The 12961-nt window shown below is 46.6% G+C and overlaps 1 protein-coding gene across 2 annotated transcripts in view; it reads right to left on the bottom strand.

Moving 5' to 3' along the window:
- Nucleotides 1-6402, bottom strand: part of MAPRE3 (microtubule associated protein RP/EB family member 3) — a 53619-nt gene extending 47217 nt beyond the window's left edge. For both annotated transcript variants that reach the window (XM_025867889.2, XM_073897129.1), the window contains exon 1: nt 6245-6402. The gene's annotated coding sequence lies outside the window, so the exon portion shown is untranslated. The remainder of the gene's footprint in view (nt 1-6244) is intronic.
- Nucleotides 6403-12961: the final 6559 nt, after the last annotated feature.

The raw sequence follows: 12961 nt of genomic DNA, 5'->3' as shown, positions 1-12961 counted from the left end.
AAATTTTATTTTATTATGTTATGTTAATCACCATACATTATATCATTAGTTTTTGATGTAATGTTCCATGATTCACTGTTTGTGCATAACACCCAGTGCTCCATTCAAGGATGTATGTCCTTTTAAGGCTTTTGATATACATTGTCAAAATTACTGGTCAGATTTGAAGCAATGCTTCTTGCTCAGTTATTTTAAACATCACACAGTGGTATGTATCTCCCATACACAGGAAACAATTTCAGGAAAAAAATAATTTTACTTGGAATTGAAATATTTTAATAGGTCAAGTCCTATTTACTTCAGGCAAATAAAGCATTCAGAGCTCAAAACGCTAATGTTATGTCATGCCTGTTTAGCAAAGTTGGTAGGACATGATGCTAGTGAGAAAGATACAGGGCTTAGGCTAGTATTGGCTGGTCAACTCAACACAGAGGAAAAACCATCCTTGTCAACAGAATGTCTCACCAACCTTGGCCAACTGTCACAAATTTGTACTCTTGGCCAGAGGGGAGATTAGGCGATGGAATGTGGATTACTCAGCATAACCCATCCTCACTCCTGGTTAGCAAGCCAAAGCACGTGTCCAAATGATAGGTGTGTCTTCTTTCTATAATAAATAGGACACCTGGCTAGGAAACACAATTGACCAACTTATGGGAAGATTAAAGCTCAATAATATGTAATTATTTTGTCAAAGATCATCTATTTCCTAGGAGGAGCAGTTACTGAATGAGCTGTGGGCTCTATCGGCTAGGTCTGATCAAAAACACAGCTAATGCTAGAGTGTGTCAGCACTTCAGCCGGAGGTCCTTTAAACTTCAAGCCTTCCTATTTTTTTTTAATATTTTTTATTTATTTATTTGACAGAGAGAGCGAGCACAAGCAGGGGGAGCAGCAGGCAGAGGGAGAGGGAGAAGCAGGCTCCTTGCCGAGGAGGGAGCCTGATGCGGGGCTCGATCCCAGGACCCTGGGATGACCCGAAAGGAAGGCCCATGCCTAACCGACTGAGCCACCCAGGCGCCCCTAAACTTCAAGTTTCCTTGATGTAAAGTAAGGGGCACGGATTTTTCATAAAGGTCATCTGGTCAGATGGCATTTCATCAGTAGTTGAAAATTAAATTAGCATATTGGAATAGTAATGATGACTTCAACTGGGCAAGAGGAGGGACTATTCTTAAGAAGGGAAGGAAAACAGGAGAAAGAGGTGGGTAGGCAGCAGGTCAATGAAGCATCTTGGGCTGCCAGGGAAGTAGCCACTTTGGAGTTTCCTGCCCTCACTTACGACTGACTTGGTGCAAACTGCCTGAGGGAAGCAGTCTAACCCTATCTGCCTGTTGTATTGAAGGCTTCAAGAAAAGGCAAGGCCTTCTTCTTCTTCTTCTTCTTCTTCTTTTAAGATTTCACTTATTTATTTGACAGAGAAAGACATAGCAAGAGAGGGAACACAAGCAGGGGGAGTGGGAGAGGGAGAAGCAGGCTTCCCTCCGAGCAGGGGGCTCGATCCCAGGACCCTGGGATCACGACCTGAGCCATAGGCAGACACTCGCTTAATGACTGAGCCACCCAGGTGCCCCAAGGCAAAGCCTTCTTTTGTATCAAAATGTACTCACTGAAAAACAGCCGCTGCTAACTCTGTTCGTCTGCATGAAATTACAAAAACATACATGCTGCTTATAACAATTCACATATAGAAGCACATAAAGTAAAAGTTCTCCTTTGAATCTCCCTTTCCCTCCTCCACACCAAAATTCTTCCAAGAGGTAAAACCTACTGTGTTTAATCCCTTTTCAGTCTTTAGATGCCTATACCTTCGTATTTTCTTCCCAAATGAAATTTATATGAATTTAAGTTCATTTGTGTTCTACCTGAATGGCTTGCCTGGCTCCTTAATTACTGGGTAGTCTCTGCCTTTGACCCCATCTGGAAATGTTGCCATCCCAAACGACCTCCCTTTACTTCTCTTCACTAGAAAGGAGGTTTCCCTGCTAGGATGGAAAGCTCCTTTGCCTGGCCCTCCAGATCTCCTGGACAGATGCAGAAGCTGACCCGAGCAAAGTCATGGAGGAGAGCTACACCTCTAACAGAAGAGAAAGTGAATGAAGGCCATGGGAGATTTAGTCACAAGGGAGAGCTCAGCAGCTTTTTCATTTCCAATTAAGCTTGCTCCCCAGACTGGCCTCCCCAACTGGAGGACTAACCGCCCCCATGACATACACAAACACACCAAGTCTGTGCTCTCCCGGGCAAGTGCTCCTGCCCTGCTAGTCTTTCAGATAACCAGGTCAGCTGAATACATGGATACAAAGGGGCATTTCATATACTCCTATTTTGGCAGTTGGAATAACACTGCAAGTGCCAGGTCTTCATGGGACAAATCTTCTCTCTGAGCGTGTCAAACACCAGGAGAGTGCTGCTGGGTGGTGGGGGCTACTGAAATGAGGGTCCAAGATGGACTTAAGACATGATACAAATTTGTATTTTTTTAAATTCTATACCCTAGCAACAGGAAATCGTGATTGTTACGTCTTATTAAGCAGGCGTGCTGCATACTTTCTTTCATTTCACCCTCATGACCACCCTGCAAAACATACAGTTATCATCCCAGGCTTTCAGGGGAGCAATGGGCACGCAGAGGTTCCACAGCCCCCCAAGGCCACACAGCCAGGAGGTGATAGGACCAGCATTTGAACTCAGGTCTGTCTGCTTCCAGAGGCCAGACTACCTCACTTTCTCCAGGAGAAAGGTTAGAAATCTCCCTGGGGCTTCCGGGAACTATAGAAGGTTCCAGGCTGGAAGCTGGAAGATAATCCAGTTTACTGCTCCTCTTGGCCCCTCCTGGCCCCCTGCACCCTGCCTCTTGGGATGCAGGGGCCTCACAGATGCCAAGTTGAGAGGCCTACAAGCCCCCACCTTCACATTTATTTTATAGTAGATGATGCAAAGTTTGGAAGGGAAAACCTTCCTAGAGTCAGAGTGTGTGAGGCAAAATTATTATTTTTAAGGTGGCAAGAATATTCAATTAGACAGTGTGACACTAGATTTTACCTAGCTCTGCAACATCTCTGACAATAAAACAAGTCCTTGTCTACAGGACTAATTACAGACTACTAAATTATTTTTATTAAAATCCTCTGAATACTAAACATGAGGGATGAGACAATGTAGTATTGCAGACTAGCTCTAGAAATTTGGGTGCTAATCCTGACTCAGCCACTAATAACCACCAACATTCATTTGTACAGTGTACACAGTTTACAAAGTGTTTTCACATACTTTTTACATTAGTTGGGTGACTTTAGGCAAATCGCTTAACTCTTGGTGTCTCATGTTAGAATCTGGAAATGAGAACATTGAGCTATATCATCTGAAGTCCCCTCTACTTCTAACATCGTACAGGGGTTGGGCATGTACTTTAGGATCTTTATAAATGTATCTGTAAACAAATCAGGGCAAATGCATTCTGCTTGAGAAAAATAATATTTTCTGTTCAGCCTCTGAAAGATGTTACCCTAGCCAAATTCATGTATAGCTCATAAGACACTGCTGCCAGTTAGTTGGCTCAGCTTCTGGAAGATACCATAATAAGGCCTTGGGTTGGATTCCCACATAGGAACTTTCCTCTGTTGAGTAGCCAACTACTGTACCTAATGACAGTCAATTGTCTTACACACATAACCCCATAATGTGGGCTAACTTGGAGGAAGGACTTGGAAGAAATCCGTCCTCACAATGCATGCACTGTCAGGATGGTAGGTCAGTAATGGCATCATCACACACCCAGAAATATTATAAATATCACCCTTCCTCAGTTCTAAAACACACAAATCCCTCCTTCAAATCTTGCCACATCCTGGCTACTTTACTGTTCCCGAAATTAGGATGTGCCTTAGAATCAACATATATATTTTGATCTGGTTGTGTTAAATTGTTTTACTAAAAAGCGTTGGTAAATTGCTGGTGTGTCTTAGAATCAAAGGGATATAATGCTACAAAACCACCATATAGATTACATAGATTTAGGTCTAACTTCATTCAAATTGTGTCTCTCTCCCTGATCTTAACAATTACATTCAGTAACAACTGGATAGGCAACATTCGAGACATAGGCATTAGTCTGTTTCCCAATAGTAGCCATTTAAAAAGCATTCCATCATTGTCTCATAAAACACTGGTATGGATTTCAAAGGCAAATTAACCCATATAAAAACCACTGTGATGCTCTGAAAATGTCCCGTCCCAGAGCAAACTGGAAAGGGAACATTTTACTCACACCCTCCTCATCTATCTAGCCTTGACACATTTTCTTGCTTCTTAATTCACAACCCTCCACCCCAGTACTATTGCTGATTCCCAAAATACACTCAGCCCAGGAGGAGCAGCTCTCCGGCACAGCTGTCTGCTCCTGCCCTGCCCGGGTATTTCGGTGAGCTATGCAACACAGAGGACCACACAGAAGGAATGTAACTCTCAGGCCCCACAGCTCCCATCACCCCGCAGGCAGGTGCATCCCGCCAAACCCCAGACTGGCATTCGAAACAGAAGAAACTGCATTGCTGCATGGGGGCTGTAGTTTTCCTGAACTTCATCTCTATGTTTAAAACTAGGGCAACAGCCGTCTTTGCTACTGTAAACTAATCTGATGGGCATGGGGGTGGGGAGTGGCTCTGAGGAGGCTGCCAATAGGCCATGATTGAGCAAAGTCAAGGAGCAAAATCATTGTTTCTCACTGTTTGCAATCCCCAAAACTGCAAATTAGTGGGTCCTTCGCCATGATTTTTAAAAGTAAACTATCTACTCCTTTGGCAGCCTGGAGTAAAAAAATGCAAAGCCTCTTGTACAGGGTTTAACTGCCTGATATTTACACATATTTGCTAACAGTACACTGGAATCTGGAAGCCAAAAAAAAAAAAAAAAAGAATCAAAGGATATTGGCAGTGAGGTACATGCATAGTAGTTAGGAGCCCTCGAGTTGAGGCACGTTTATTAAGAGAGCCCTGGCTGCGAGCACCAATTCTGACTTGAGCTCAATTTCTGCTGGAAAAAGAAAACAGTCTGGGATCCTCCAAAATCAGGGAATGCAGGGTGGGCAGGTGGATTGGTAGCAAACATAACCCAGGGAATTGTCCAAATATGCTGGAACCCCTATCGGGTGACAGCCCCCACAAAGACTCACAGCTGCAGGAGGTGGGGGGTACAGGCCGCAGACCTATACCACAGAGGAAGTCCTGGTTCTTCTCCTTCCTCTTCACTCTGCACGTTATGTTAAAACTCACTGTCACCCAGTCGGTGACTGCATGGAATTTACAGGTATCAGAGATTAAGTCCTGCCACAGCCCCTCAACAAACAGTAAGCACTTGCTATGGGTGGTATCAGGCCTCACATTATACCAGGGTTGTACTGCAAAGTAAGTAAGTAAGTAAGTAAGTTAGTAAGTAAATAAATAAATGCATACTAAAGAGTACTGCAAGATGCTTCTTCACAACACACTGGAAGCGCAGGAACTTCAGCTCCCCAACTCAACCTCCGCACCCCCCCCCACTCCCTCTAGTTCTTCTCGGTAGCACCTGCCAAGGCAACAGCCCAGCCCACTAGAAGGCCACCATGCACCAGCGGGTGTTCACTAAACAGTAGCCGATCATCATCACGGGGTTGAGTCCTTCTCAGCAAAATCTATTCCGAAAGCCCCAGAAGCTCTTAGCAGTCAGTCAGAACTGTCCAGACCTGCTTCCCCACACCAGTCAGGGCAGGACTGTGTGGGTAAGAAACCTGAGGCCCCAAGGTTTGGGCAGGCAGAATGCTCCCCCCTCCCCCAAGTCTCCCCTCGCCCTCTCCCTTGTCACTCTTTTTCTGGCATATCACTGGGGAAAACCAGAGAGGCCGGAGGTGTCAGGCCCAAGAGGAGTAAGGAGAAGCGACAAGGGCGGACCGGAGGCAGTTTGGGGCGACGCGGGGGGATCAGTCCGGGGTGGAGGTGCGGTGGCGCCACATCTAGTGGGGAAGGAGCCCCCGAGGTGGGTCCGGAGGGAGGGCAAGGAGGGGGAGTGGCTCGAAGGCCTGACGGCCGCCGCGTGAACCCCAAGAGAGAGGGACGGAGGGAGAGAGGCGGCGGGGGTGAGGCGCGGTTGGGGGGCGGGGGCGCGGGTGGGGAGGCGAGGGGGGCAGCCGGGTTCCCCTCCCCCAGCCCGGGCCCGGGCCTCCCGCTGACTCAGCCCCACGGCGTCGGTCGCCTCGGCCCGGACTCACAGTGCGCGAGGCTGCTCCGGCGGAGGCGGCGGGGCGGGGGACAGGCGGCGGGGGCGCTGCGACTGAGGCTGCGGCTCCGGCCGGCGGCTCCGGGGCGAAGGGTCCTAGCAGAGGCCGCCGCGGTCTCTGGCTCAACGCACAGGGACTGCGGGGGAAGAGAGCACTGCGCAGGCGCGATGCGGCCACCGCTGTCAGTCCGAGCGGGGCGGGGCCAGGGCACCCGCCGTCTCCAAGGCAACTGGGCGGCGAGGGAAGGACAGCCCCAACCTCCACCTTGTCTTAGCGACGGCGGCGGGGGGCGGCGGGGGGCGACGAGACAGTCCCTCTACATTGCCATAGCAACAAGGAGAAGAAACCGCCTCATAAATTTATGGTGGTACCGAGGGAACGCTCTTACCTTGTCACCATGGCAACTGGGGACAGCCCCTTCCTTTTTCCTTAGCAACAGGGTAACAATTCCTCCACCCTGTCTAACTAATCACAGAAGGAACAACCATTTACACCTGATTCCGTAGTAGCCAGATGACGGATTCCTATCTGCCTCACGGCTACTGCAAAGGAAAAACTGGAGCATATTTCTTCTCTTTTAGCAACACGAGAGAGCTAAGGCCGAGTATCTCCTCGCGGTTTATGGTTTTTAATCACAGCCCGTTACTCTAACCTCCAAATTCAATTTTTTTCCTACCTGTGTTAAACATACCTTTTCATCTCCTACCAGATCTATACCCTTAACCCTAAATTGAGCTAACAAAATCGTCTATACACATATCACTTGAGTTTTTATCAACCGCATTGTCTCTCTCCCACTGCATTTGTAAGCAATTCTTGTTTCTTCATCTTGCCCATTAGCTGGTTGAGATTCTACCTCCTCATAACTAGTTCCCTCCTCGATATGTTGTTCACTGGTGTTCCCAAATTCCCTATACCAAGTCTGCTTTTATGGATCTCCCCGGTTCTTCTAGATCCCTCTTCTCCCTGTTCACACCCACTGCCCTTGTCCTTCAGTGCTCTGCCCAGGGCTCCACTACGCTCACCCCCTTTGTGATTTCATCAGCTTGGTTCTCTTCCTGCAGATGGTTTCTGGCTCTCCCTCCCTCAGCCCTCACTCCCACAGATGTCTGAGGTCACCTCTGTACCCACCTTGAACATACATATCTCTTTTATTACACACATCCTACAGTATCGTCTTTAGTTTACATGTCTGTCTCCCCAGTCAGACTATATGCCCCTTGTGGACAGGAATTCTATCTTATTCATTGGCTCCCTCAGCATTGAGCACAGAATGTGACCCCGTAGAGTTCCAGTAAGTGTTTATGTAATTGAATCAAGAGAAGAGAAAGATTTTCTTCAAAGATTCTTCAAGATTTTCTTTGACCCCGAAGAAATGGGTGAAGGGAGTCAAAAGGTAAAAAGGTAAATAGAAAAAAAAAAAAGATTTTCGTTCTTCCTCACTTTCTCTGACCAAGCTGCCTCCGAGTCTGTCAGCATTTTCCCTATGATCTTTATACATATTTAATCTTTAATACAATTGCCACTATTATAACTCTCTCACTCCCTTAACTCTCCATCTTAATGCCAAAATTCTAGTCATCTATTATCTGAGACTCTGGCATTCCGTATTTCCTGAATCCTCGCCTCTAGTTAGTCTCCCTTCTACACATCTCAAATGTACCCACTAGAGTAAATTTCTTCACTGGGTACTGACCCCCTCCATGACTCCTGTCACCCTCTATAATCAGTAAGCTCTTCACACCTTACCATTCTGTCATCTGCTGACTCAGTTGGATTGAGCCCTCTAGGTGAACATCACTGGATCCTGCTGGGTTTGTTGGCATACAGGAGATGCTGCATTCTCTTTGAATGACCCAGAAGTAAGAATTCATTCTTTTCCTAATCTTCCTGTTTAGCTCCTAGAGATCCCATCCCAGGACTTTAGGTGCCAAAGGACTCTGACTGAACCCATTTTCTTGGGGGAGAAGGAGGAGGCAGCCCATCACAAATAGAGTAAGAAAAGAGAGTGCTGAGTCAAGACCCTCTCCTCCTATCCAAGGTAACTCTCAGAAAGGAGAGGACTCCTTGTGGAGGATAATGCCCAGGACAAATCAAGCGGTTAGGAGTGAAAACCCAGCCTATATTTCTTCCTAGCCACAGAGTTGGAGAACGGAATCTGCTCCTAACTGTATCCTCAGGGCGTCTGGATGCTATAAAGACAGGGGGAAAATTTCAGATTCAGTTTATTTTGCTTCCCCATTCTGAAGTTCCAGCTCAGCTCCACGGTTGTGGGTGTAGACCTGGGTGGTGTAGACTGCCTTGAGTGATCCTGAGAAGAGACTATGTCCTTGTAGCTCCACCTATTGGCTGCACATGGGATAGAGGCCCTCTTTACAAGGAGTTCCTGCATACCCCTCACCCAGACTCTCCCCGTTAACATTTTACCGTGTGCCAGTTATCTACTGCTACAAAGCAAATCACTCCAACTTAGTGGTTTAAAACAATAACCATTTCATCATCTCCATTTCTGTGGGATAGGGATTCAAAAAGAGCTCAGCTGGGTGGTTCTGGCTGAGGGTTTCTCCTGTGAGTGCAGTCAGATGGTGGCAGGAGCTTAAACAGCAGGGTGCCGGCTAGACAACCCACTCTCCTCCTGCAGTCTCAGAGCCAGCTTTCAGGGCAGTTGGGCTACTTACATGGTAGTTGAAGTTTTCGAAGATGAGTATGATAGTGAATAAGTGAAATCATGCATTGCTTTTTATAACCTAGCCTCAGACATCACTTTTGACATATCCTTTTGTTTGGAAAAAAATCACAAAAGGCAATTTAAGATCAAGGAGAGGGAGCATAGACCCCACCTCTCAATGGGAGGGATGTCCAAGTCACATAATAAGAGCATATGGATGGGAGAGACTGTTGAAGTCATCTTTGGAAGAGACAATCTGCCACACCCTACCCTCTGATGACAACAATCCACATCCCATTCAATGCAGAATATATTCATCCCCTCCCCCAAGACCCCAAGGCTCATTCCATGACAGCACCAGCTTGAAGTCCAGGATCCCATCACTTAAATCCCCGTGTGGGTATGGCTCCTCAGGTCCAGTTCCTTAGGTATAGCTCCTTGCGTATCAATTGTCTTGATCTGAAGAACTTGCAAAGTAAGGAAACACACCATGTGCCTCATATACACCCAGCGTACACTAGCAGCACAGGCATGGGATTATTGCTATGGACATTATCATCTCAAAAAGGAGAAAAGCAGAAGGCAAACACGTCAGTTACAGTTCATAGCAATTCTGAAGAGCAGCCAGGCACCTGCTGCCAGTTCCTGGTTTAGGGCTCAGACCCACTCCCATTTACTTACATTAGCTTTGCCAGGGATCTTTTTCTTCCAGTGGGTTAGCATCCTGTCCCATAATTATGTTTTGATACACAATTTTTCACAGATTTGGCCTGCGGAAGAAATTCCAAGTTGGTTCTTGTGCCCTTTGGATTTGTTTTCATCATTCTTTGAACACTTCCTTGCTTTCTGACACAAGATGTTCCAGGCTCATCTTGTGCCTTTCCTGTCCCACCCCTGGAATTGGCCATTCACCAGGGAACCCTGGGTCCTCCTGATTTTTCGTTGTTCCTTTTTCCATTCTCCCTTGCTCCCTAAATCTGCCCTTAGACACTGATGATTCCCTGGGTTCCCATCTCATTTTTCTCTCTCCTTCTATACATACTCCCTGAGTGGTCTCATCTATTCCTGTGACTTCTGGGGTTGTATCTCCAACCCATGCAGCTCTCCCAGCTCTCAATATTCATGATTCATTTGACACTTGCTGAAAGTGGAACAGGCTCTCAAATAGGACTGATTCCCACACATAGGAAACCCTTGACATGGTTTTAAAATTTACAACTGTGTAAAGTAATATGTAAGTTTGCTGAGGGATGAATTCTAATCACATGACCTGAGCAGTTGAGTCCTTATCCAGGGAGTGACTCTAGCCCTCTACCCTGGGGGCGTTGCATAAGCATTGGGGCTGATACTTCCTGGCTATGTGACGTTGGGCCTTGGTTTTTCTCATCTATTGTTGTGATGGTTAAATGAGATAATGTATGAAAAATGCCTAGCAGTGCCGCACACACAATAAATACCCAAATAAATGGTCACTATGAGTAATAAGCAAACTTTCATGAGGTCAGGAGGTCACTTGATTTCCCCTTCAGTTATAGCCTATTAAATTATATAGAAGCCAATATGCAAATGTAGAATTAGCAAAGGTCTTAAGACAAACCTCCTGTGAACATTAATGATGTATTGTATCCAGAATGAACAACAACTCTAGACCAGTGGCTTAGATTGCAAGATGCTACCCTGCTTTTTGTGGAAAATGCCCACCATGACGATCAGGCAGGTAATCAAGGCTGGGATTCATTGGATTATTTCACAATAAACAACTGAAGCCCAGAGAGGTTAATGAACTTGGCTAAGATCACACAGCTAGTGAACATTAGAAGCATGGTTTGAACCTAAAGCCAACACCAAAACCCGAACTTCTTCCGTTATGACGTTGCTTCCTACACTTTCTGTACTATAATTGTCAATATGTCTTTTCCCCAAACTAATCTGTAAACGCAAGAGCCACACTTGCTTCCTTTGTGTAGTATCTAACACATGCCTGGCACGTATTCCATAAGCATGCATGGTGTAGAAGGTGGAAAATGGTAAGCAAACCTAAACTAGAGTTGCCAGATAAATAAATGCAAGATGCCTAGTTAAATTTGAATTTCAGTTAAACAACAAATACTTTTTTAGTATAAGTATGCCACATACACTACTTGAGACACATCTACATGAAGGAAAACCTAAAAATTATTTGTTATTTGAAACTCGAATTTAATTGAACATCCTGTATTTTTATTTGCTAGATCTGGCAACCTTAACCTAAACCCTGAGGTTGGCCCCAGGGGTTCTCCTGGCAGAAGTGCCGCTATGACCCCTCACTCACACTCAAGACTGACCTGATCCCCAGCTACTCTGGGGGCTGGGATTGAGGCCATGGTAACCTGCATGTGTCTGCCTTTCCGGGGGGGGGGCCTTACCTGTTCTAGGTTAGGTCGGCATGGCACCTTTAAGAGGAAAAAACAGCCACTGATGAGCTTAAAGCGCCACCTGGAGGCCCTTATGGGTACTACTACGGTGGTCAGGGGCCATCCCATTGACTCAGGATTTTCGGGAGCCTGTAAAAGCCAAACAAGGCAGAGACAGGGTAGAAAGAGGCCAGGCTAGCAGTGGAGAGGGGCAGGTGAAGATATCCCTTCCTGGCATTTTCAGCTTACAGCTGCTGCTCTGGCTGCCTAGGAACTGAAGGCGCTTCCCCTCCAAAGGTGGTCATTGCTTAGAGATTCACTTTCCCACCACCCTTTGCCTTTTCGGCTGTTCCTTGCTCCTCCCCAGGCTGGAAGTCTTCGGCTTGTGAGGATCGTAACCTCCATTCTGGAGGCTTGGTGCCACGTTTTAAGATGAGGGTAAGCGGCGTGTAGAAACTGCCTTGGGAGGACAGCCGAGGGAAGGGGAGCTGTTTGCTTAGCAGTGGTTCTAAGCACGCCTGAAAACTTCTTAGAAATGCACACTCTCAGGCCCCATACCAGACCTACTGGGTCAGAAACTCTGGGGTGGGGGTGGGGGGGTGGTGAAGCCTGGCAAGCTGTGTTTAAACAAAGCCTCCAGGTGATTCTGGCACATGCTGATGTTTGAGAACCCTTAGAGATATGATGCGTTGGGTGGGCAGGGGAGAAGCCCACAAAAATGTGCAAATATGAACGAGATGGTTGTTTGTTCTGTGTACCCCCAGAGGGAAGAGCTAGGGGAAAGGGGCACAAGTTGCAGAGAGACAGAAATCATTTTTTTTTTTTTTTTTAGATTTTTATTTATTTAGTTGACAACACAGTGAGAGAAGGAACACAAGCAGGGGGAGTGGGAGAGGGAGAAGCAGGCTTCCCGCGGAGCAGGGAGCCCGAGGCGGGGCTCGATGTGGGGCTCGATCCCAGGACCTGAGCGGAAGGCAGACGCCTAACCGACTGAGCCAGCCAGGCGCCGCAGAGCTTAGTTTTACTTAAGGAGGTACTATTGAACAAATAGAACTTCTGGGGCATGTGATGTGTGCCTGGGGAAGGCACTTCTCTATCACTGGGCCTGATGATCGGTCAGGGATGTGGTAGAAACCTCCGCAGAGGTTAACTTAGATGTAGGGAATCTCTGAACTGAGAGATTCCACAATGCATTCTTCTTGCAAATCCTCTCTTCTTCTTCTTCTTCTTCTTCTTCTTCTTCTTCTTCTTCTTCTTCTTCTTCAGCTCTCTTTTATCAAGAGTGAGAGCAATGCTTTCTGGTTGTTCCGCCATGTCCGAGAACTGCTTCCAGCTAAGTATTTATAGTACACAGTTACAAAAGAGCAAATGCGGGAGCAAATGTCTTCCCTTGTCTCCTATTCGGGATCTTCTTAGAACCGCCATGTCTGGACTGGGGGTTCTCGAGGCTGCTGGACATCTGTTTTCCAGAGGTTTCCCCCACCACCATTCCTTACCCTCTTTCCTATGCGGAATCTGCTCTTTCCTCCATCCCATATTTTTCTATTTTTTATTATTAGTTTAGTATGTTGGGGCATGCTATCAAGGACATTCCCAAGAAAGATTACAAGGAAAGTCCATCTTTTCAATCTTGCATATCTGAAAGTG

This window comes from Callorhinus ursinus, unplaced genomic scaffold, assembly GCF_003265705.2.
Source record: "Callorhinus ursinus isolate GAN/ISIS: 27379988/994484 unplaced genomic scaffold, GSC_fseal_2.0 scaffold10, whole genome shotgun sequence".
Taxonomy (NCBI): Eukaryota; Metazoa; Chordata; class Mammalia; order Carnivora; family Otariidae; genus Callorhinus; species Callorhinus ursinus.
Note: the sequence above shows the minus strand (reverse complement) of the source record. Positions and strands in the feature narration are given on the sequence as shown.